Source organism: Euleptes europaea, chromosome 14 (genome assembly GCF_029931775.1).
Source record: "Euleptes europaea isolate rEulEur1 chromosome 14, rEulEur1.hap1, whole genome shotgun sequence".
In the NCBI taxonomy this organism is placed as follows: domain Eukaryota; kingdom Metazoa; phylum Chordata; class Lepidosauria; order Squamata; family Sphaerodactylidae; genus Euleptes; species Euleptes europaea.
Window position 1 is genome coordinate 2,108,378 of NC_079325.1, and position 26,499 is coordinate 2,134,876.

The following is a 26,499-nucleotide window of genomic DNA, read 5'->3' on the forward strand; positions in this document are numbered from 1 at the left end:
GCAAATGTAATCCGAAACCTTCTAAGTCTATGGAAGTCCAAGGGCTCAGAATGGCACATCTCTGCTTAGGCCCATGCCGTAAATAGCTTTTTCTTTAATCATGGTTGCTCTTCAGCTTGTGTATTTGGACATTTGCTAATCAAAGAGCAAACCAAAAATACCTCCATATCATTATAACTAATCCAAACTAAAAAAAATTAAGGCACTCAGTAATCAGAAAAGGTCATTCATCCTTGCTGTTCTAGTACCTGGTTGGCATTGTTTCACAGGCCAAGGGCAGAGAAAACAAGTGGGCAAGGAATGGAACTGCCAGGGATGTTGTTATACCAACCTTGCCACCGAAGAGGATCATGCTCACAGATTTGTATGCAGCCAGCGTAGTGTGGTGGTTGAGCGGTAGTTTGGAGTGGTGAATTCTGATCTGGAGAACCAGGTTCGATTCTCCACTCCTCCACGTGAGCGGCGGATGCTAATCTGGTGAACTGGATTTGTTTCCCCACTCCTACACATGGAGCAAGCTGGGTGACTTTGGGCTAGTCACAGCTTTCGTAGTTCTCTCAGCTCCACCTACCTCATAGGGTGTCTGTTGTGGGGAGGGGAAAGGAAGGTGATTGTAAGCCAGTTTGATTCTTCCTTAAGTGGTAGAGAAAGTTGGCATATAAAAACCAATTCTTCTTCTTCTTCTGTCACAAACTGTGGCTTGGGGGTGGCTTTTTGGATTCTACAGGAGCAGACTATGTACCAGCATTTCCCCGCCCATTGTTTTTTTTTGGGGGGGGGGCAACTTCATCTGAGCACTCACAGGGGCTGTCTTCCCCATTAGCTACAGTAGTTGATTGATGCTTGGACCAAAGAGGACGTCCCATTTGCCGCTCAGATGACCTGGAGGATAGCCCCACTTGCCGCTTGGCTGTTCAGTGGTGAGTGGGAGAGGGGCAGGGTGGGGCAGGACCCAGGGGCTTGGCCTCTCCAAGGGTCAGGAAGTCCCGACCAGGCTGGCTTCACAAGCTAAGAGGGAAGCAACCAAAGTTTAATGGGTACAGGCTTCAGGCTGGAAGAGAGGACAATGACAAGGGAGAACAGTCTCCCTCCCAGGGGGGCAGAGTGTGGGGACAGCTTGCTGGGCACTGGGTGGACCCTGCGCGCAGCATCCCTTCCGGCACTTCCAGCTCTGACCTATGTGTCACCCCTCTGCTCAGAGCACCCTGAACAAGCAGATGGCAGCCTCTTAAAATTTAAAGTGTGCTTGGTTCCAAAAAAGGAGAAATAATTTAATTTTATCATCCCAATCATAATGCTTCAGTCTCTGGGCAGATGGAAACTAACTGTCCTGTGTTATGACTGCAACAGGAGATACTTCATCGGCTTCTGGCCTTATTTTAATTCCCTGCCTCTCTTAGTGGGCACAGTGCTGTGATCCTGACATCTGAAAGCAAGGGGCAAAGGGAGCCATCCAGATCTGTGCTCCTTCTAACCCTCTCCGCCCTTCCTCTTTTTATTTGTAAATAAATGTCTTTGCCAGTACTTGGAATAAGATGTTCCTGAGCTCTTTGCACATGCCTTGGAGGTCTTTCAGCACTGCCACTTCAGGGAAGGAAGGAGAAGAAGGGGGATGGACATGCTCTGCCGACACAAGCCGGTCGTTTTGGGCTTTGCATGAATTAGCAGACAGACCGCTGTCCAGGGTCCTGAATGGGATGCGGCTCCTGTTTGATTACAGCATTCCACAGCTGAAGACAGCAGAACCACCAGCATCCCAGTCTTTATGGGTTCCCACCTCCCTTTACCCTACACCTGACCCTCCTTTAGGTCACCAGCTATTTGCTCAGCAACTGTACACCTGGCTTACTGTGTCCCTTCTCTTCCTTCACCTTGGACTATATGTCATGTCAGCCCAAGGGCAGCAGCTGGTACATGGCGGGGCACAGATCACCACTGACTGCAGGATTGCTTGATTTTCAGGGCAGGAGCCATGATGGGGTGTGATGAAAGATCCCTGAAGTTCCTTTTCCCGTGACCCTGTCACTGGGCCTGATGAACATAAAGCCCCAGAGACGCAAGTATAAAATTAGTTCCAACCTATACCGTAATGTGCTCAATTGCCACCTATCTCAGGCAAATGTCGCTAATATATTGACACTTATGCTAGCATGTCAGCCACTTTCCTGGTGTCATCTGTCTGGGATGAAAATAGAAAGTTTCCCAAGGTAGCTGGATGTTGAGAGCTGGCAGGAACTGTCCAACCATCACCTTTCAGGACGTGTTGAATTAAGCAGGGCTGTGTCCAAACACCCACATGGGTTTGCGCTGGGATTCTTCAGCGCAATTACTTGTTCATCATCTGTACAAATAACTGAGTTCTGCAGTGAAGTGAGAACCTGTCAAGGCCATTAGCTTATGGTGGAGGAGCCATGAAGACAGAAGAGTTAGACAAGCAGGAGACCTATTCTCCTTTGGGTACCCTCAGGGAACTTCTCTGCACCTTGCCTGGGATGCATTTGCATTAACCTTCCATTCCAGAGAAATTACAAATTATTCTACTTACATAAATGCTGCCAAGTTGCAACTGACTTATGGTGACCCTAGCAAGGGGCTTTCAAGGCAAGTGAGAAGCAAAAGTGGTATGCTGTTGCTTTCCTCTGCAGAGCCTTCCTTGGTGGTCTCCCTTCCAAGTACTGACCCTGCTTATCTTCCAAGACATGACAAGATTGGGCTAGACCATGCCGCCTTCCCTCAAATAATTCTAGCAATGGATAAAACATACTGTTTCAATTTCCCCAAGTCCAAGCAGTAGATTTCCCTGGGAAGCCCACTGGCCATTCACTGGATTTCTTGGGAATGGCTTCTGCAGATGAACACATGAACACATGAAGCTGTCTTAAACTGAATCAGACCCTTGCTCCCTCATAGATTCATAGAGCTGGAAGGGGCCATACAGGCCACTTAGTCCAACCCCCTGCTCAATGCAGGATCAGCCTAGAGCATCCTTGACAAGTGTTTTTTCCAGCCACTGCTTAAAAACTGCCAGTGAGGGGGAGCTCACCACCTCCCTAGGCAGCTGATTATATTGCTGAACTACTCACTGTAAAAAATTTTTTCCCTAATATCCAGATGGTACCTTTCCACCCAGAATTTAAACCCATTATTGCGAGTCTTATCCTCTGCTGCCAACAGGAACAGGTCCCTGCCCTTCTCTGAGTGACAGCCTTTCAAGTACTTCAAGTGAGCAGTCATGCCCCACCTCAACCTCCAGACTAAATATTCCCAACTCCCTCAGCCTTTCTTCGTAGGGCTTGCTCTCCAGGCCCCTGATCATCCTTGTCTTTCTCCTCTGCATCCGCTCCATTCTGTCTACATCTTTTTGAAGTAAGGCCTCCAGAACTGTACACAATACTCCAGGTGCTGCCTGACCTGGAAAATCAGTATTGCCTACTCAGACAGGCAGTGTCCCTCCAGGGTCTCAGGCAGAGATCTTTCAGATCACCTACAACCTGCTCCCTTTAACTGTAGACGCCGGAGATTGAACCTGGGACTTTCTGCATGTCAAGCAGATGCTCTACCACTGAGCCATGGCCCTCCCTGATGCTTGGTTTCACCTAGGCCCCATATGGCCTCTGCACATATTCACCTGCCTTCATACTGCAGCATGAGCCTGGTCATAACAATGCTGAGGGAACATCATCTTTCTCCCCTAAGCATATTTCCCATTCTCCTGGCTTAGGGAAGGAACAACTATTAGCTGGGCAATACATTTTCATGATTTTAATTTGGCTTTCTTGGAATAAAGGTTTAGATATGATTAACAGTGGTGATCTGGCTCAAAAATATTAAAATAATATGAGAAAATGGAATACTTGTTTCTTTGACTCTGAAACATTAAAAAGAATTTCTGTGAGGGACACTTTGTGCATTTGGCACAGTGGATTTTTGTAGGGCTGCCCACATTTAGGAATAAGTTGATGGACTCACAGCCTTCGAACCAAATTCTGGAGTTCTGACTTCCATGTTTCCTTTGTCCAGACAACTTGTGGCTGGCGGTGATACAGTTATTCTCATTTATTTATATGTCTGTCTTCTAACCTACTCAGGACCCAGGGCAGGTAACAACAATGGTATAAAATACACCAAAACTGTCTACAACCAGACAGTTAAAAACATTAAACATCTGAACAATAAAGATAAAATATCTATGTTACACCTACATTAAACTCACCAATGTAAAAGCAGCTTATGTTCAGCTAGAAAGACATTCGGACTGCTCTCAAAGCCCTTTGGAATGATTCCCTTTTACTGCTTCTCCAGGAGGCTAAAAGCCCCCCCCCCTTTCCAGGAAGCTGTTCCACAAACATGGGGCAGCTACTGAAAAAGCCCAAGCCTGGTCCATTGAAGAATATGCCCTAGATAAAGGGGGTACAGACAACAGACCTTGTTGGGGAAAGCAGAGAACACAGGAATAGGGGGAGAGAGTGTCAAGAAATGCAAGTCATTGCATATCAGGAACTGAAAGGTCAGGAACACATTGCATCCTGGGAGACTGCCTTGAGCTGTTTTTGAACAGGTGTTAACTATAAGCTGATGCAAGAAGGTGAAATGGGTGCAATGACTAAGCAAGATGACACAGCAGAATGCTGATTGGTTCCTGAGGCCTGAGAAATATATATATATATATATATATATATGTGTGTGTGTGTGTGTGTGTGTGTGTGTGTCTTTTACTATGTAACTGTGTGTGGGGAGATTTGGTGGAGTGTCAAGAGTGTATGAGATAGCTGTAATCTATGCACTGTAAATAAACTAACACTGGCTTTTTGTAGCTTGGTAGTTCTGGATTGTTTCCAGGGGACTCAACTAATCCGCTAGCTCCTCGCGACAGAGAGGTGGTCCTTCTAGTTCTTGGGCCTCAGACCATGAAGGGCTTGAAAGGTCAGTCCCAGCACCTGGGACCTTTGTATCTGTGGGACCGCCTTTCTTGATATACCCCCTAGAGAGCTTTACGCTCTTCAGGAGGTAACTTGTTGGTAGTCTCTGCCCCCCGGACTATCCACAACCAGGGCCTTTTTGGCTCTGGCCCCAGCCTGGTGGCACTCTGTCTAGTGAAACCCAGGCCCCGCAGGATTTAGCACAGTTCTGCAGGGCCAGTAAAATGGAGATGTTTCTCCAGGAATATGGTTGAGGCAGCGACGGTTCCATCAATAATTTGGCCTCCCTTTTCTTCTTCCCACCTTTTCACTTCTGTGGGATCTTTTTGTCTGAACAGGCCTGGTCAGGCATCCCCCATCAGAATTTACTGAACCCAAATTCTGGTGACTGAGGTTCCAAATCCCATCAAATCTAATTCCACTGGATTGCTACCATTTAGTGGCCTGGATCCAACAATATTCCGAAGACCGAAGGGCAATTCAGAGATGGCCACAGTTTCTGTTGATTCCACACATGCACCCCACTACTTTGCTGCCAGGGAAACAAAATTTCAGGGGGCTGCCAGCTGCAGCACGAAGGGAGAACTAGTAGAAACCAAGGCCCCTTCTTAAGAAAATGTAAGCCTTTGGCAACCAAGATGATTAGGGGGTTGGGGCAGCTTTCTTGTTAGGAAAGGCTGAAGAGTTTGGGACTTTTCAGTTTAGAACAGAGGCAACATAGAGGTTTATAAAATTATGCGCGGGGTGGAGAGAGTTGACAAAGAGAACTTTTTCTCCCTCTCCCAAAATACTAAAAGTCGAGGGCATCCAGCGAAGGAGATGGGCAGTATATTCAGGTCGGCGAAAGGAAATGGGTGATAAAAATGTGGAATTTGCTGCCAGAGGATATAATGATGGCCACAAGCATATATAGCTTTAAAAGGGGATTAGACAGAGTCACGGAAGAGAGGTCTATTAGTGGCTACGAGCCATGGTGACTAAAGGGAACCTCCATATTCAGAGGCAGTCAACCGCTGAATCCCAGTGCCAGGAGCCAACATGAGGGGAAGGCCTCAGCCTCTATGCCCTGTTGTTGGACCTCCAGAGGAACTGGTTGCCATTACTATTAGGGTGGGAAGGGAGGGAAATGGACCAGTTTTCAGGCACAATTTGCTGTGCTGTGAATGTGGGCTGTTTAGTACTAGAAACATGCTTCGAAAGAGAGTCGGGGACACATGTACAACTTTGACATGTGGCACATTACACTCCGCTTGCATTCAGGCACTTGGTGGAGACCCGACACTGCTGCAGCAGAAGGGTGGTTTGGCCGAATGTGCTGCTCAGACAGGCTTGGCGGCGTGATGCACTTGGGAATGGAAAGAATGCAATTGTTTCAACGGTTAATTACTGCCAGGCAGGACAAGGGCACAGAATGGCCACCTGCCAACTTAAAAATGCTACCTGTGTTGCCATGGCAACCATCCCTTTCGCAAAGGAGCAGAGGCGAAGGCCTGCTGGGGCGGACCCTGTGGGGCTTAGCCGGCTGCACCCCGTGCGCCTTTTGTTAGTGGTTTATTAGCCATTTCTTGACCTTTCCCCACTCCTGGCATGTCCTTCCCCCCACCCTCACCTGCCTGGCACTGGAAGGACTCTGAAATTTAACCTTTTTCATGCTCGGACTTAAAGAGCTCAGATCTGTGGGGAAGGAAAATCCCACCCTGCACAATTCTTATGTGGAAAGAAGAAGAAGAGTTGGTTTTTATCAGCCGACTTTCTCTACCACTTCAGGAAGAACCAAACCGGCTTACAATCGCCTTCCCTTCCCCTCCCTGCAACAGACTCCTTGTGAGGTAGGTGGGGCTGAGAGGGTTCAGAGAGAACTGTGACTGGCACAAGGTCTCCCAGCTGGCTTCATGTGAAGGAGTGAGGAAACCAACCTGGTTCTCCAGATTAGAGTCTGCTGCTCTTAACCACTACACCACACTGGCTCTTTAGCATGTGTGTGAAGCCAGTGTAAGGATTGTGGTGGGTGTTAACACCACACATGGTGTGTGTGTATGTGGGCGGGGGGGGAGTCTACTCTGGGTATATGTTCAAACAATAGCTGAGAAAAGGTTGAAAAGAGATAGGAAAATAAACAGGGCACGACCCGGTGTGCTTCGCTTCCCATACAAACACACCTTGGTCCGCTAAGGCCAGAAAAGTTTTCCCCCAGCCAGACTTGAAAGAGAGAGGATTGACAAAGGCATGCCTGTGTTCCTTGTAACAGGAAGCATACACAGGAGCCATTTGTATTCAGGGGTCTATATGTTGTACCACGCCATGCCATCAAAGCTGGGCTCCAGTGTGGTGAAGTGGTTAAGAGCGGTGGACTCTAATCTGGAGAACCGGGTTTGATTCCCCATTCCTCCACATGAGGAGTGACCTTGGGCTAGTCACAGTTCTCTTTGAACTCTTTCAGCCTCACCTACCTCACAGGGTGTCTGTTGTGGGGAGGGGAAAGGGATGGTGATTGTAAGCTGGTTTGATTCTTCCTTAAGTGGTAGAGAAAGTTGGCATATGAAAACCAACTCTTCTCCTCCTCCTCCTCCTCCTAACTACTACTACTACTACGCCCCTTCTTCCCACTACTGGTGGCCTAAACCACTTCATAAACCTGTCCCCTACTTTCCATTGCAGCAATTATCTCCTGCAGCGCTCTACAGGGTCCGGGAACCCACAGGTGGTTCCTCTGTGGATGTGCGAGGATGTGTCTGAGCACATGTGTGTGCGAGTCCATCATCCTAAGAACAAACCACACAAAGGAGCACCTGTAGGGCCATGGTGCCCTCCGCCTGTTCCTGCCCCTTGGCCAGAGGAGTGGGCCGGCTTTCCCTCCTGGTCGAGCTCCGAGCGTAGCTGTCTCATCAGCAACGGGGCTGTACTCTTTCCTGCTACTGGTGGTTGGGTTTTTTTTTGTCTCTCGTCCACTGTAAAATGAGAAGCCAGCCCTGGATTAGATTGGGGGTCCCCTGCTGTGATTCTCCCCACACGCACTTCCTCCGCCTCCCCAGCATCCTGTGTTCCCCGGCTGTGATCTGGCAGCCAGTTAAAAATAAATCCTCCTTGAGTTCGTTAAAGATGACGGCTCTTGTGTCACATTTCAGGCACTCTGGTTTCTGAGACACGTCCCGTGTTCTGCGACAGCTTCGAATTCTCACCCTGGACTCTGGTGGAGGGACTTTTAACAAGTCTCTCACTTTCCCAAGGAGCACTTATTAGACAGTTGCCTTGAACCTGTTTTCCACGGAAGGCCATGCCGAATACGCGGCTAGTGACCGGAGAGTGACCGGAGAAGGGCAGAGGGTGGGATTTTGCTTTTTGCAAAATGCCGTTGTTTGGCTTTTTGTCTTATTTTTTGGAATCACATTTCTCAGATAATGGCATTCTACAAAAAGCCAGGGAAATGGAGACATTCACAGAGGTCAAAGGAATAAATTACTTTCATTCTATTTTTTTAAAAGGCTTTTGTGTGATTTCTCCCTCTCCTCTCCTCTTCTGTTGTTCTTTTCCTTTTTTTAAAGTCAGCCTAATCAAATGTGGATTGGCTACAATCACATCTCCTGCTAACCTTCACCTGGAGGCAATTAATATGCATGGTGTTCATTAGGGGCCTGTTTAATTTTTATTTATGGAAACGAGAATCTGATAACTGGCACTGAGAAGGATGCACTTCAAAGGAGAACCAGAAGAAGGCTGCAATTTCTCAGACGGATGTCTCCGGCCTAATCCTGGATTTCCTCATCTTAACCCCTAGACTTCAGACCATACAGTCCAGTTGATCTCCAGATCTGCAGTGGAGGATCCCGAGTAGTCTACAGCTACTGATGGTCCTCCTGCAGGTAGGTTTGGGACAGAGGCCAGAGGGGATGGGAAGCAACCAAGTTACAGGAGATAAAAACCCAGTCTCCCCACTTCTTGCTCTGACCGTCCTTTAGAACCTCACAAAACCCGTGGCATCTTCGATCCATAGCCCTTTCCTATGGGTTTGGTGGGCTGCTATTCTAGAACCATCCCAATGTGAGAATTCTCAGAAGTGGGTCAGCCTTGCAGCTTGGCTTTACCAAGACCTTCTCTGGAATTCTACATCTGGGTCTGAGCACTATAAGGCCTTTATGCAGGGTCAATTTTGATGCTCGCTCAAAGCTCTTTTTAAAAATGTGACCTTTAAAATGCCTATTCACGGTCCTGATGCAAAAGGAGAAATTCCACCCTCACTTGCCTGCTCCTTCATTCCTTTGTTTGCATAGCTATTAGCAATCGCCGGTTGCATAGCTAACGTGCAGCTGTGATTTTGCATGCTTCCTTGAGGGGATTCTTTGAAGTGGGAGTGGAACAAACACAAAAGGTTGTGTTAAAGGGGCTCTTAAAAAATGTGAAGCAGGTATGCGCCGACTTCACAGTCTCTTCCTGAATGATGGTTCAGCATGAAAAACTCAAAAAAATATGCAGGGCACTTCAGCCGGAAACAGGCTGCTAATTACCAAGCATAAATGGCTTAAAAGATGTTGTCAGATGAATTCCTAGGAGGGTGACATGAGGGTTTGGAAAACAAGTCCTATGAGAAAAGGTTGAAGGAGACAGGCATTTTTGGGCGGAAAAGAAAAGACTGGGTGGTGGGCATAGATAGCCTGTAAGTCCCTTCCAAACCTTGGGCTCTCTTACTGGTTTGCAATTCATTTATTCATTTACAAATTTTATACCCTATCTTTCTGCCCATATTTGGGCCACCAAGGAGGCTAACAGACTAAAAACATACAGAGTAAAAAACAACAACACACATCTTAAAAACCATTAAAACCAAACAAAAGCATCATTAAAACAATTAAAACTATACTAAAATACATATAAGAATCATTAAAACATCAATTAAAATGTAGGGCAAAAAGTCTTTATCCACTGACAGAAGGTTGCAACAGAAGGGGACAGGTGAGTCTCCCTGGGAAGATTTCCAGAGTGGGGGGCATGACCAAGAAGGCCCTCTCCTGGGTTGCCACCTACCTAAGAAGGCAGCAACACCTGAAACCTGGCCTCAGAAGACAACCACAGCAGTTGGGGAAGTTTCCTTGCCACACGTTCTTCAGGGGACTATGGCATCTGGAGACCTCTAACTGAGAGGAGCACCAGAAGACACTTGAGAAGAAAATTGGACTAAGCCCCTTGAGATCCTGCAGGATGAAAGGTGCTGATGGGAATGGGGAAAATGTTATAAAAATACCATGCGTTCCCCAGTGATTGTGCTGGTATTTGAAAGCAGAGTGCTGAATTAAACATCTCAGCTTTCCCCCAAAGACTTTTTCTCCCCACATTTTCCAAAGGTCAGCCTCTCCAGTCACCGCCCCTTCTGCATTCGCTGCCTGCCGCTATCGTCCCATCGCTCCCGTACCTCATTATCTGTCGCCCTCTTATCTTTCTGTCTAGCTCAGTCTCTCCTTCCCTCCTGTTGGAAAGAAAGAGGAGAATAGAAAAATAAAGGCTGCCCGATTAGTGATGCAGTTTGAGCTGATTGTGTATCTCTCTCTTTCTCTCCCTCTCTCTTTATTTTGTCTGTTTAAAATATTAAGCATTGCCTGGAGCGTCCATGGAGAACTTAAGACAGCGGCCTTCTTGGAAAGGTTACAGGGAGTTTTTTTTACAAAAGGAACCAAGTGGTCGATAAAAAGTACTAATAGTTGTTTCTCCCCGCCCACCATTCCAGATGTTTCCCATGATAATGAAAAGAGGGGCAACCAATATTCCTAACCATTTTTTAAAATGTTTTGTATTTATTTGAACTCTGTTTTTAAACTCTTTTAAAAGTTGTTTTAATGATGTATGTTTGGAAGGGGGGGTTGATTTTAATGGTTTCATGATGTAATTTTATCTTGTACGTTTTAAATTGTTAGCCGCTTTGGCGACACTTGTAAGGGTAGCAAGGCAGGATATAAATGTCGTAAACGATAATCATGAAAATGTACCAGGAGGAGAGCCCTGTCAGCATCTTGCTGCTCTCCCAACACACACGTTCCCCACCCCCTTGGCTCAGAGGACCAGCAAGACTTGTTTAAGCAGTCCCCCCACCCAAGGAGCTTGTCATGATTGACAGCTGGAAGGTGACAGCCCCTGTTCTGTGCCAGCTTCTTTGCCACTGGACTTGCAGCATCAGAGAAGCCAGAGAGAATGAGGGGCAAAGCCTGAGTGGCAGAAGAGGCTCTTGTATACCCTCCATGGGCTACTCATGCAGTGCATTCCTCAGGTGGGGGTGCTGAAAGCTCTCTGGAGGTGGCGTGACCCCACTGCGGGATAAGAGGCACTTACGCTGGCAGCAGGGGCAGTTCCGTTGGCCCCTGGGCACTGCGGAACTGCATGCTGCCCTTCCGACACTGCAGTCTCTCTGGGACCTAAATCCTGGAAGAGATAGGTGGCATGGGGGAATGTTCCTGAGGCATTCCCAGGGGTGGGGCTGACTGTAGTCAGCTTCCAGAGCCCCTCCAAAGCCCCTCCAATTTTACCTGGTGCTATGGGGGGGAAGGCCAATTTTTAAAAAAAACTTTTTAAAAGGCTTTTTTAAGCCTTGCAGCAGTCGGAGAAATTCCTTGGAGATGCCACGGCGGCGTCTCGGATGGCTATGTTGTCCCCAGCCGCCGCAAGGCTCAGGAACGAGCTGTAAGGAGCCCTCAGAGGGATGTGACCACACCAGGCATGGTCTTGCTTTGCAAGTTTAAGTGCTCCAACCAGCTTTGGTGAAAAAAGAAAACATGCCTTACTTCTAAGGTGGTGTATTTGGGAAGCAACCCATGAAAATTTGACCCGATCTGAACCCAAGCCCCACGGTCACCGCCTACCCTCTGCCCCACATTGGCTCTCTGGGGCACCCTCCCTCATCCTTCACTGAGGAAGCTTTTCTTAGGGGCCCTGAAAACTGCATCTCCAGCTAGCCTCCATCTCCCTCCCATCTCCCAGAACTGAAGTGCAACACAGATGTGCAGCCCAGCCTCGGCTGGGGAGGGCGGGGTAGAAGATTGACAGAACGAAATAAATAAATGAAATAATAATTTGGCAACTATGAAGCTTCATTCTCGAATGGGCTGTACCGTCTGTTCGGTGGCAACTCATATGGGACGGGACTGCAGGGCTGTGCTGCGGTGCCCTCTGATTGGGCACACACTCTTTAAAAGAGGCATAAAAATCCCCAGATGTCTCACCACCACTCTCTCAACTACCTCTCCAACCTAGCATCCCTGCAGAAGTTCATTAAAAGAGGAACTGAGCTTGGAGTCTGCGCTTCTCTTGTTAAGCAGAACAGGGTTCCAAAGCAGCTGGTGGACCTTCTGAAATGTGCTGCTGTCTGTTGATTCTGCTGTACATCCACTCACCCAGCAAATGCGCTGGTTGCTTTCCCAAGCCACAGTTATGAGCAAGTCGCAACGCCATTATCCAGGCAGTGCTTAAGCCCTTGGGCCAAGCCGCCTCCCAGAATGGCACTGAATCCGGAAATAACTTTCCCAGCCAAACCCACTCAGAGTTTATTCCTCAAAGCCCTTGAGCCTAATGTGCGGCTGTGCGGTGCAGCTGTGGAGTAAAAAACCCCGAGGAAATGAGGGATCCCACGAAGCAGGGCATTTGTGTGCATAACCCATGTGTGGCCCTTACAACTAATCAGCAATCAAAAATACACACGCAAAGGCAGCAGAAAATCACCTGGTCAGAAAGCTGGACTATCCGCAGCTTTGGGGATGAAAACTTAGATTTCATAACCGTCTCCAGTTTTGCAAGGGAGGTATCTTAAGATACCCTACTCTGATAGAGTATGCGACTGCGGTGAAGGTTGTGCAGACACTCCGTATCATGTGACTTTTGAATGTAACCATTTTTCTGAGGCTAGAAATGGTTTAATTTTTCCTTTGCTCCAGAATCTTGATCATATGGAGACGTTACCTCTTTCATTAGAAGATAATAGTAGAGCTATGCTATCACTCTTTCAGCTGCACAATGTTATGCGATTGTGATTGATTTTTGCAGCTGTTCAAGTGCAGTCCAGTTTTGTATATTTTAGTAATCTGCTGAAAATTAATAAGTTAAGAAAATTAATAAATTAAGAAGCAGTATAAGGGGGGGAAGAGATTGATTTCATAACGGAATTCCTCTTGCAAGTTCTGCACATTCTAATTAAAAAACAAACACATTTTCAGCATTCTGTGTGTCTGGTCTTCTCCTCCACTTCGCTCAAAGTTTGGCACTGGTAATAAAGCCCACTGGGAGCAAAGAGCCCCCAGCCCCACCACTCCTCCTTGCAAGGGATTTTTGTCTCCCTTGCAAGGTCCCACAACACCGCAGCCTTCTAAGTGAGCTGCGGGAAGAACATCTCTGCTAGATTAGAAGAGCAGCCAAGGTAGCACGGTGACTCCTTCAGCAGCGCTCCCAGCCTCAGGGTCAACTGTGCCTCCTTAACAACCTTCTCTGGCTCCACTGCCTGTCGAGAGAGTGCAGCAAATTCCACTTGCCTTAAAAAACAACAACAACCACCCCTTGCTTTTATCCTGGCAGCTGCCAGTCTTTGTGTGCAACTAACAAGTCTTCTGCCTCCTTCCCAGCATAGCATTGATGCTGTCCCTGGAAGACTGGCCACAAATGCCACACCCAATGCCACAACAAGGAAACAAAGCACTAAGAAGAAGAAGAGCTGGTTTTTAAACCCCTCTTTTTCTCTACCTTTCAGGAGTCTCAAAGCGGCTTACAATCGCCTTCCCCTCCCCACAACAGACACCTTGTGAGGTAGGTGGGGCTTGGAGAGTTTGGAGAGAACTGAAGAGCAGGCTTCATGAGCAGGAGTGGGGAATCGAACCTGGTTTTCCATATTAGAGTCTGCCGCTCTTAATCAATACACCATGCTGCCCAACACTCTTAACCACTACACCATGGCCTTCCCAAGTCTCCACTTGGTGGTGACACCCCTTCCTCCTTCAGGGGAACAAACCAGGCTTCTCCCACTGCCACCGACGACTCTGAGCACACTTCTTGATCAATGGAGTGGTGCATTGAGCACTCTGTACTTGCATTCCTGTTTACAGGCTCTGCCTAGTTGCCGCGCCTGCCTACTTCACTCCTTCAAGCTAGCATGGAGGCAATCTATTGCAACTTTGCAATTTTGAGCTATCCTACTTGAGGGATGGCAAACATACCTGCTGCCCTTCCCCATTACCACACTCAGAAAGTAAGACTGAATAGGTTTCCAGAGATCAGGCTTGTGTGTGTGTGTGTGTGTGTGTGCATGTGTGTGTGTGTTTGTGTAAAAGGCTGTCAATAGGGTCATTAACCTCCAGGTAGTAGCTGGAGATCTCCTGCTGTTACAACTGATCTCCAGCCGATAGAGATCAGTTCCCCTGGAGAAAATGGCTGCTGTGGCAATTGGACTCTATGGCACTGAAGTCCCTCCCCTCCCCAAACCATGCTCTCCTCAGGCTCCGCCCCTAAAACCTCCAGGTATTTCCCAACCTGGAACTGGCAACCCCAGCTGTCAAGTCGTGCAGCCGCCTTATGGCGACCCCCAAGGTCTCAGGTTTTCACTTATTACCTAGAGATGGTGGGGATTGAACCTGGGACTTCCTGCGTTCCAAGCAAATGCTCTGCCACTGAGCCATAGCGCCCTCCTGGTAAGGCTGGCAATAACAGGCCTGTCAAGACCAGTGACCTAATTGCCAGACTCCAGGTGGGGCCTGGGGATCTCCCAGGATCACAGCTCATCTCCAGACTACAGAGATCAGTTCCCCTGGAGGAAATGGAGGGCTTTGGAGAGGGTGGGGCTCTAGGGCTTTGTACCCCACTGAGATCCCTGTCCTCACCAGGCCCCATCCACAAACCTCCAGGAATTTCCCAACCTGGAGCTGGCAACCCTACAGTGGCCAGGAGGGACCTGGCAGCCCTAAGTCACTTCCTATGGGCTTTGTCCACCTTTGGAGGGCCGGCCCTCATTTCCAGACCCAGACTGTGCTTTCCAGGCATCGTCTGGATTCTGCTGGTGCTGGGAGCACGGCCTCTCCTGGCTGCCACCAACTGGCAGCTCCCCTGGGGGCTGGGGACAGCGGAGCTTCCTCGGCACCTGAGTGATCTGAAGATCCATGGAAACAGAGGCAGAATTAATCACCCATAATCCCTACAGGGAAGCACAAAAGAGGTGCAGGAGAAGTTGCGGTGCAGTGCTCCCAGCAGTTGTGTGCTGGGGAGATACTTGCATGAATGCAGAACGCGCTTTTCAAGACCGTCTTTTCAGGGGCTTATGTCACTTAGCAACCCAGCTCTTATCAGGCAGGCGGCTACCGGCCGCTGGAGCTGCCGGGCAAAAGTGTGGGCCACCGGGTGAGTTTTTATATCCCCCCCCCTTGATGTGTGCATGACTTCACATTTCTGCTCCTGTTCAAAGAGTTGTTCAGAGGCTCGCTCCAACCCCCCCCTCCCTGGGATCTTCTTCTTTTGTGTACCTTAACCAGGTGGAAGAAGAGGCATCAGTCCCATTTACATCTCAGGTCTTCTGCACATGCACGGGTTGCCTTGTTTTGCCCCACGTCTTGTTCTTGTACTCTGCATGTGTTCAAAGAACAGTAAAGAGAGAGATAGGGTTGTTAACCTAGAGGTGGGGCCTGAAGATCTCCCAGAATTACAAGTGATCTCCCGACTACAGAGATCAGTTCCCCTGGAAAATAATGGCTGCTTTGGAGGGTGGATTCTGTGGCATTATACCCACCCTCAGGGTTCCTCCCTTCCCCAAACCCCACCCTCCCCCAGGGTCTGCCCCCAACTCTCCAGACGTTTATTTATTTATTTATTTGGTTTTTATCCCACTCTTTCCTGACCTGGAGTTGGCAACTCTACCAGGTACCCTAAGGTGGTGGAAGGGCTGTGGCTCAGTGGAAAAGCCTCTGCTTTGCATGCAGAAGGACCCAGGTTCAATTCCTGGTATCTCCAGCTAAGAGGACCAGGCAGTAGGTGACATGAAAGATCTCTTCCTCATACTCTGGAGAGTGGCTGCCAGTCTGAGTAGGCAATACTGACCTTGATGGACTCAAGGTCTGATTCAGCATAAGAAAGCCTGACGTGTGTTATGTACGTTCCTATGAAGCTGGAAGGAAACTGAATTTTCTAACAGTTAGAGTGGTTCCTCAATGGAACAGGCTTCCTTGGTAGGTGGTAAGCTCTCCTTCCCTGGAGATTTTTAAGAAGAGCTTACATAGCTTAGGCAGATCATAAGAGGGAGGGCATCTTGGCCATCTTGTAGCCATGAAGTAGGGGTCACCAGGGGTGTGTGTGGGGGGAGGTAGTTGCGAATTTCCTGCATTGTGCAGGGGGTTGGACTAGATGACCCTGGTGGTCCCTTCCAACTCTATGATTCTACGAAACTAGCTGGCACCTTCAGTGCCTTTAGCACAGTACAGCAGGCAAAGAGGAGGATGGTGGCAGGTGGAGTCCTTCTTGCCCGGCACCTTTCGAAGTTCCTGGTTCCATACCCCTTCGAAAGGGCTTCTGCACGCACTCCCCCTCAAGCTCTTTGTTTGCATCCTGGGCTAAAGAAGGACTTGGTTTCTCTCCACTTTCTGGTGGGGGCTACAAAGGAGAAAGCTGGGATGTTGACCCTAAGTTCCACAGCAGCTAAAACAGGCTGCCTGTCGTTTGAAACCCCAAATTATGGGGGGGGGGGAGGTGTCCGCGAGTGAGCAGAGCTGCAGCCGCCAGATAAATGGCTCCCTGCTAGAGAGCGGCCCAGCTCTATTAATTAGTGGCGCTTTGCTGGGAGGGAGAAAGCCAGCCGGCCCATTAATTGCCTCCCGGAAACACGCTCCTTGGGGCAGCCTCAAGGCTCCCATCCCAGGCAGACCCTTTCATGTTGGGAGGAAGCCACCTCTGAAGCCCCAGGCCGTGCGATTGGTCACCAGCCCAGAAACAATCGTTTGGCCATCGACTCCTCATTTGCTGCGCTCATTAAAGGTTATCAAAGAGAAGGTTTTTTATGCCAACCTCCGTGCTCCACCAAAGTCAGCCTGAACGGTGCAATTGATTATTAGTCAATATTTGCACAGCCTTTCATAGATATTTTTTTTAATCTCCTTTGAGGAGTCAGTGGGCGGTGTGACTGTCTGGTGCTGCTGCCCCCCTCCCCTGGCCAGTACCCAATAACTGTTATCCCCACACTGCAGCCACGGATACGCAGACAAGCAAGAGCTGCCTCTTTCTTTGGATCCCCAAGGCAGTCTCCTGGATACCCTGGACGTAGCCAGCACTCTGGCATTGACGCATTTGTCTCAGAGAGAAGGCAGACAGACAGACAGACAGATGCTCTCCCAACCTTGGAAGGAGGGGGGGCATTTGCTAAGGAGGGAGAAAAGGGGATGGTGGGGTGCGCATTCATGAGCCTGGTGATTAAAGAGAGCTCTCTTCGGCTGAGCAACATTAAATACAAACTGGCGTAATGACGACTCTGCGATCTGATAGAATATAGAGGGATGGAAATAAGGGGCTTGTATTTTTCCCTGATGTAACATAATGGTCACATTTTTCTTTCACAATGGTTTTTTCCGAGATAAAGAACAAATTAAACTGATTTTGATTGCTACTTAGAAATACTTAAAATTGAAAAAGGCAGCAGGTGGGCCTAGCTGGGAGGGGTGGTTATTCTAGTGTACCAGATGCAGGCAGAAGGCTTCACAGACCCACTCATTTTTTAAAAAATAATCCCCTTCCTTCCAAAGGGCCCAAACCTCCCAGGCTCTGACGGTACTGGGGGTGGAGTGAGAGATGTGTGGGCCCGAGAGCAGGTGGGTCACTGGGGAGAACTGTGCCTCCAGATTGCCAAGTATTGAATGCAGAAGTGTTCTCTCCATGGGGGCAGGCTGTGTGGTATAGTAGGGAGAGCAGCTACATTTAACGCACACCAGATGTTCATTACCTTTTCCTCCCTGCAAGCATCTGCTGCAGTTCAGCTTGGAGGATGGACACATGAACACATGAAGCTGCCTTCTACTGAATCAGACCCTTGGCCCATCAAAGTCAGTATTGTCTACTTAGACCAGCAGTGGCTCTCCAGGGTCTCAGGTAGAGACTGAAGCTTCACCTCTAAATCTCCAGGAATTTCCCAACCTGGAGTTGGCAACCCTAAGAGTAAGTGTGCCAGTCACTGGAGTGAGCCCTTGCCAGGCGGAGCAGGATCCTGGAGTCTGGGCAGCGCAGCTCTGTTTGAGTTGCCTCCTTCCTGTGGTATTCCATCAGGCAGTGACTTCTTGGCGGGATTCAAGCTGATTTCCTGGTGAGAAATAATTTCACCTATAAATCATAACTTATCTCTGTGTTCAAAGCGGGGAGCTCTCCGTGCGTGCATTATGTTTTGTCAAAGAACTGGCCACTTTCCTTTCCCTTTTTTTACTGCTTTATCTAAGCAAAAATTGAATTCCTTTGGAACAGAATCTCATTGTCCCTTCACAAGAGCGATTGGCGCCCCTTTTAATTATTTATACTCTTTAATATATTTTTATAAATGCCAGCCTGACTCAGTAAACAAATTAGATAATTGGATTCTAGGTCCGGCGCTCCAGCGCCAGTGAAGCAGCCCCATCCGCAAAGGCAGCTCTGCAGCCCAGCCCTTTTTACACTTTCAGGAGGGAAGATCCCATCACCAAGACGCCTGCTAGAAGGCCAAATTGCTGTCATAACTTCTTTTTCATTCCTATTCCGAGTCCATCTCCTCTAACTTTACCTAGGGATTCGCAGCTGTTACAAATCAAGATCTGACCTGAACACCACCGATCCTTAACTAACCACCTCTGAACAGAACTGTTTGGGTCACTTGGGAGTGGTCACAATCCTTCTCATCTAACCTTCTTCTAACCGTTATTCTGGTATGTTTTGTTTTCCTGGGATATGGGAGGGGCAATAAGGATAAAACATGACTCCACACACAGCCACCTTGGACGTTTTATGAAAATTAACAGATAATATGCATTTTAGTAAATAAATGTGCCTGACAGGGAGGTCATCCAACCAGAACAGTTAACTTATCTTTTTGCCAGACAGGATGGTCTTAAATTCCTGGGTATGTGCCTTCTCTGCTGTGGCCCCCACCTTGCAGAATGGCCTGCCTGAAGAGGTCTGGAAGGCTCTCACGCTTCTGCCATTCCACAAACTATGGGGGAGGGACTGTGGCTCAGTGGTAGAGCTTCTGCTTGGCATGCAGAAGGCCCCAGGTTCAATCCCCAGCATCTCCAGTTAAAGGGACCAGGCAAGTAGTTGATGTGAAAGACCTCCACCTGTGACCCTGGAGAGCTGCTGCTGGTCTGAGTAGACAATACTGACTTTGATGGACAGAGTGTCTGGTTCAGTATGAGGCAGTTTCATGTGTTCACATGTAAAACAGAATTGTTTAGAAGGCCATTTTTATAAAGGCAATAGGGCTATATTATAACAATGGTTCAGGAAGGTGCTTTAATAATCGGAATGGCATGGTGGACTATACTACAGTGTATAGCAGGGCCATCAAACTCAACTGTTATGAGGGCTGGATGTGACATAAATGTCACTTGGTCGGGCCATGCCTCGCCAGCCCACATTGGGGGGTGGGTAGCTTCCTCGGCTGGTTCCCAGGCCAGGTAAGAGCTCTCAAGGGGCCAGATCCAATCCTCAGGCCTTATGTTTGACACCCCTGGTGTATAGCATGTATTACTTGCTATATGCATTATCGAATTTTCATTGTATTGTTTTCAACCATTCTCTGCATAACACATCATGTCTAACACTTATTCTTTGTTTCAGGTTTCTGCAATTCAAGTCCTATCACATTGTTTATTAGATGACTCATCCTATGGATTGCATTGACTGACACTGTGTAAGCTGCCTTGCGTCTCAGTGAGGAAGGCAAAAGAAGTAAGCAAGTAAATAATAGAATAGGGGATGTTCTGTGCACAGCATTTCCCCTTTCCACCACTGTACCATCTCACTAGCTCAGGCATGCATTGGCTCTGGGCCTCCAGCCTAGAGGAGGGATTTATAAGCCGTTTCCCCACATCCTCTCTTGGTTTCTGGTGGGGGAGGGCAGCGGGCAAGGCCAGGCTGTCCAGGAAGGGAAGGAGACACGAGGGATGGGGAGTGCAGGTGATGGATGTTGCTCATGCCTGGGTAGCTCAGGGTAAGCTGGCCAGGTAAATCACTTGCCTCCCCAGGCGCGAAGGGCAGCGCTCATCCCCTGCAGGAGAGGTCAGCTGGAAGAAGACCTGTGACTAAGGCTGAGAAAATGGCTTTCCACCAGGGGAGGGGGGCTGCTGTCCAGGGTCTGAATAGAGTTTGCTGCCTGTTCCACTGGACAGTTTTCCTCCAGGCCCTGGCGGTGCCAACTCCAGATTGGGAAACTCCTGGGGGGTAGACATTTGGGAGGGGAGGGACCTCAGTGGGTATAATGCCGTAGGGTTCTACCCTCCAAAGCAGCCATTTTATCCAGAGGAATTGTAGTTAGGGTTGCCATGGGTGGGAGATTTTGGGGGTGGAGCCTGAGGAGGGTGGGGTTTGAGAGGGGAGGGACTTCAATGCCATAGAGTCCGATTGTCAAAGCGGCCATTTTCTCCAGGTAAACTGATCTCTGTCGGCTGGAGAAGAGTAGGAATAGCAGGTGATCTCCAGCTATTACCTGGAGGTTGGCAACCCTAATTGTAGTCTGGAGATCAGCTGTAACTCCGGGAGATCTCCAGGCCCCACCTGGAGGTTGGCAGTACTCCCAATGAATAAAACTTTACTGCCAGAAATCACAGCTATCCAGCAAGGGCCAACGTGGAGCAGCCTCCCTTCCCGCCAATTAATTCGCTGCATTTTAAATGCAGTTGCGTCACCTCCACACACACACCCCAGTGACTTTTCCAGGACCCCAGAAGGGACAATTTCCCTTTAGCACAGAAACTTAAAATTTAATAAACAAAAGCTGCCCTGCATTGCTAGGCGCTGAGCCGCCTTTAATATATTCTTTTCATCAGAATTGGGAATGTGGCTCCTTCCTTATTGCAGGCACACAGCAGCCGCCAAAATAGATTCAGAAAATAATCAAGTTCAAGACCCTTCAGTACTGTAGAAACTCCAAGTTTAAAAGATGATATTGACTGTGATGGATTTCAGCCGAGCAACTGAACTTCAGCCGCCGCCTGTGGGCCTGCGAGGGCTCAGCCGCTCCGCAAATCGATGCCGCCCATGCTTTAATTCAAGATCTCGTTCCTCTCTTTATGGCCGGAGCAGCTTCCCTAAAAATTGCATCCCGATATTACCAATTTGGAAACACGCTGAGGTACAGAAGTTCCTTGAGCTGGCTTGCAGCCCTTGAAAACATACCAATAAAAATAAAATAAAAGCAGTGAAAATAATTAAAATACAACATTTAAAAACCAGGCCTGTCATGAAAGTTAGTTACTACTTAAAGCTCCTGTGAATAGGACAGGCTTTGCTTGGCACCAGTGCCAGGTGAATACCCTTAGGGAGAGAGTTCCAAAGATCTTAATTTGAGGCAGGTTCCTGAGAGAAAAGGCAGCCCTTCTGATACCCTGTCCTCACAAGGGTTTAGAGGTCTGAACCAACACCAGCTTGGTGTAGTGGTTAAGAGCGGTGCTTTGGAGCGGTGGAGTCTGATCGGGAGAACCGGGTTCAAGTCCCCATTCCTCCACATGAGTGGCGGAGGCTAATCTGGTGAACTGAATTTGTTTTGCCACACCTACACACGAAGCCAGCTGGGTGACCTTGAGCAAGTTACATCTCTGTTGGAGCTCTCTCAGCCTCACCTACCTCATAGGGTGTCTGTTGTGGGGAGGAGAAGGGAAGGTGATTGGAAGCCAATTTGAGTCTCCCTTAAGTGGTAGAGAAAGTCACAAAATCACACAAGGTTGGAAGAGACCACAAGGGCCATCCAGCCCAACCCCCTGCCATGCAGGATCCCACAACCAAAGCACTCCCAACAGATGGCCATCCAACCTCTGCTTAAAGACCTCCAAAGACGGGGACTCCCCCCCCTCCCCGAGGCAGCGCATTCCACCGTCGAACCACCCTCACCATCAGAAAGTTCTTCCTAATGTTTAGGTGGAATTGTTTTTCTCTTAGTTGAAATCCATTCCAGTCTCTGAAGCAACAGAGAACAAGCTAGTTCCCTCATTAACATGGCATCCCTTCAAATATTTAAACATGGTTATCATGTCACCCCTTAACCTTCTCTTCTCCAGACTAAGTTGGCATATAAAAAACCAACTCTTCTTCTCTTCTTCTCGCCTCTTATTGTGCCTAGAAATGAGCTGGGAGCTAATGAAGATCTTTCAGTATTGGAGCAGCATTATCTCATTGGCACACCCGTTAGCAACCTGATTGCCATAGTCTGAATGATGCCTGGCAGTGAAGCCTGGAAGATTCTATGCGTTGGATCTCTCCACAGAGAAGACTGAGGCTGGTGCAGTATTGAAAGTTGGTAAAAGGTACTTTTGCAATGAATGATACTTGAGAATTCATACTGAAGGCTGGTTCCAGAAATACCCCAAGCTACATATCTAGGGTTAGCAACTCTAGGTGGGAAATTCCTGGAAATGTGGGGGCACAGCCTGGGGAGGGCAGGGTTTGGGGAGGGAGGGAAGGGACCTCAGTGGGAAATAATGCCATAAAGTCCACCATCCAAAGCAGCCAATATTCCCCAGGGGAAGTGATCTCTGTCATCTGGAGATCTAGTGCTAGTGATACCTCATCCCAAATATCCAAGCCACCTCTTACAGCACTTTGTGAAACCAAACTAGGGGTGGAAAAAGGGGCCATTTTTTTCTTTACTTATTTCTTGGTACTGAATATTGTTGTTATGAGTCTTCTTCTTTTTTTTGCTCTGCCCAATTGTTCCAGGTTTGATTGTTTCTTTTATGCTGCTTATACACCATTTATGTGTAACAGATGCAAAAACACGGTTAATGATTTAGTGCAAGGAAGGAGAAAAATGGTGTTAAAATGGAGGGCGTGTGTGTGATCAGTTCACAAAAGAGAGAAGAAAACTTGACATTGGCTTGGCTCCCAGCAAGCATTTCCATGTGCACAAGGAGGGGGACAATTTTCTGTCAATCCCCCCTCCAAAAGACAGCCCAAAACATCTCCTTAAATGCTGATCCAGCAGGATGGGGGACCTCCAGAAATAGCTGGAGGGGGAGATATCAGACATCCGCTGCAGGAGGAAATAAATAAATGAAAATCCCTCCATGTCTCTACAGAAATTCTAGGTGGGATCTGGATCCAAACCATAGGGATTTTTTAGTCAACCCATCAGAGATGAGAAATTTGAAATCATGGCCATCGAACAGAGCTCTGTGGAAGATCATAGCATAATTCACATGATGCACATATAGTCTCCAAGCGTCATCTCCAGGTAGAGTTGCCAGATCCCTCTTTGCCAACGGTGGGAAATTTGGGGGGCGGAGCCTGAGGAGGGTGTTTGGGGAGGGGAGAGAATTCAATGCCTTAGAGTCCAATTGCGAAAGTGGCCATTTTTTCCAGGTGAACTGATCTCTATCGGCAGGAGATCAGTTGCAATAGCAGGAGATCTCCAGCTATTACCTGGCAATTGGCAACCCTGTCTCCAGGCCATGATCTGCCGGGTCAGGAGCAGAATCACTGGAGTGCAGAGTAACCCATTCCCAGACCTGCAAGGTGACCTAGAAGGATATCGGGCTGATGATATAAAAACTACTGAGAGGATCAGAAGAATGAAGAAGATGCCTTTCCTCTGATGATCAAGGGAAAGTAGTTCCCAAAACAGACTGAAATGTATACAATAATTAGTTCAAATGTATATAATAATTAGTTCTGCTTATGACCAAGAGACGGGTCCCAGGGCAAAGAGAAGTTGGTGGGACCTATCTGCTTTTGAATGGCTACACCCATCATGGGCAGGGGACTGATTCACACACACACAACCAACAGTGTTCTTAGATGATGCTTTGGTCTTCTATTTATTTATTTAGAAAGTTTCTATGCCGTCTCTACAGAAAACCTGCTCAAGGAGGCTTACAAAAATAAAACATTGATCAAAACATAAAACAGCATAAAAGCCATTAAAAAAGAACAAACTATTAATAACCCAGCATTAAAAAACTAGCCAGTGCATAAAAACTGCTCCAAACATTTAGCGTCCTAAAAGGATCCTTGTAAAATAGGCAGCAGTCTGTGAAAAACAATTTCAAAAGATCAAGCCATAGTTAAAACCCTGGGTAGAAAGATGTGTTTCAGCCTGGCTTGTGAGGAGGATCTTAACTGGCGGTAAGGTTGCCAATCTCCAGATGGTGGCCGGAGATCTCCCACTATTACAACTGATCTCCAACTGATAGAAATCAGTTCACCTGGAGAAAATGGCTGCTTCGGCAATTGGACTCTATGGCCCTGAAGTCCTTCCCCCCAAACCTCACCCTCCTCAGGCTCCACCCCCAAAATCTCCAGGTATTTCTCCACCCAGAGCTGGCAACCCTTACTGGCTGGTTGGATAAATAAATGATGACTGCCCTAGGAATGAAAGTGAACCTGTCCTCTGCCTAGTGCCTATCCTTCATTTGACAGGAAAGTGCAGTGGAATACCCCCCCCCCTCTTCATCAGAAATAATTCTGGCAACTTGTGTAATAAAAAACCTGACCATGTTAACCTGTACTTGATGCCTTCTCTTCCTTGGCTTCCATCCTTCCTTTAAATGCGCGGACTCTACTCACTTAGGATTTTTAACACACAAAAGCATCATGAGGACGGCTTCCCACCAGTCCAGCTCCAGAGGGTCCCTACATTTAAACCAGATGTCTGAGAAGTTGGACCAACTCTGAGCTGTCTGGATTGCTGCCCCCACGCGAAGCACAAATTAATGTGCCGTCAAGTGCCAGAACACTCAAGCTTCCCTCCACCGAACAGTTAGGGGATCAGAGGTCTAAGTGATGGGGAAAGATGGACATGTGCCCTACAAGACCTAACATTTGGGGGCCATTGAGACTGTGTGCTTTACAGCTTTAAGCGGTAAGATTGGCACTCGGCTCGGAGGTGGCAGGACCCCCCCCCATGTGCACGAGGGAGCTAATTTTAGCTCTTTGTTCTCGCTTTTTGCTTTTTCAAAAAACCCCAGCCTACCCTGCTGCATTTGCAGGGCCTCCCGATGAAAGTGTGGATTTGTCTGGCATTTTGTGTTTAATCCCAAATCTGTCAGGGCTTGTTAAATTTGATGGGGCTTGAAAGGTCCGGTGTTAAGCAAATACGCAGTGACCAGAGCCTTTGATGAGAATCAAACTGAACTCTAATCCTGTGGTAATGGCTTTTGCCGTAAGCCGTAAGGCCCCCAGGATAAACAGGGGGCGGGCACGGGCGGGAGCCGGAGGGAGCACGGATGTCAGTCAAGGGTGGACATCACAGCTTCATTGCTGGGTTTTTTGTTTTTTTTACTCTTTCCTCAGGCTGACTTTTAAAGTGACAGAATTTGTGCATCTTCATTGCCTCTCTGCCCCCCGCGCCCAGTGGGAGACTGGCTAACACTGATTCTGACCCCTTTGCTGACACCTGTCATGCCTGACTTTTCTCTTTGGAAAGTGGGGAGTGGAAGAAACAGGCCAGGCTTACTTGGCTGGTGGAGAACTTGTGGCAACACCCTAGGTAAGGGGCCATGGCTCAGTTTGTGGAGCATCTGCTTAGCATGCAGAAGGTCCCAGGTTCAATCCCTGGCATCTCCAGTTAAAGGGACTAGGCAAATAGGTGATGTGAAAGTCCTTTGCCTGAGACCCCGGAGAGCCGCTGCTGGTTTGAGTAGACAATACTGACTTTGATGGACAAAGGGTCTGATTCAGTAGAAGGCAGCTTCATGTGTTCATTTGAAAGCTGAGAGTGAGGGGTGGATGAAGGAACCGTGGATGAAGCTGCCACTGGTAGTAGTGGAAAAAGAAGGGGAGAGAGTCCCAGTGAACCATGAAGGCTGGCAGAGGTGTTGTTCAGTAGTAGGGCATCTGCTTGGCATGCAGAAGGTCCCCGGTTCAATCCCCAGCATCTCCAGTTTAAAGGATCAGGCAATGGGTGATGTGAAAGACCTTTACGTGAGACCCTGGAGAGCTGCTGCCAGTCTGAGGAGACAATACCGACCTTGATGGACCCAGGGTCTGCTTCAGCAGAAGGCAGCTTCGTGTGTCCATTGCTTCACTGTCAAACTGCATCTTGAGAAACTCTGACAACCCGGCAAGGAACTCAGGGTTTAAGGATCAAAGCCCACTCTGAAGTTTTATTAGATAGACGTAGGCTTGTCTTTTGTGCCTTAGGCTAGACATAGATGGGCCAAGGCTGATTCTGTCTTTGATCCACCATGGCTATTTCCTCTCTGGCCCATCTCCACGCATGGGCCAGGCACTGACTGGCCGGAGACGACCTAAGGGTCAAATGTGCCTCTTGTGCTTTGGGAGGAGACTTTTGGAAGGGCCATTATTGATGAGGAATAACAAGATAGGTTATGCTGCAGGAGACCAGAAAGACTTTGGACATGCCATCAAGTCGCAACTGACTTATGGTGACCCCAGCAAGGAGCTTTCAAGACTAATC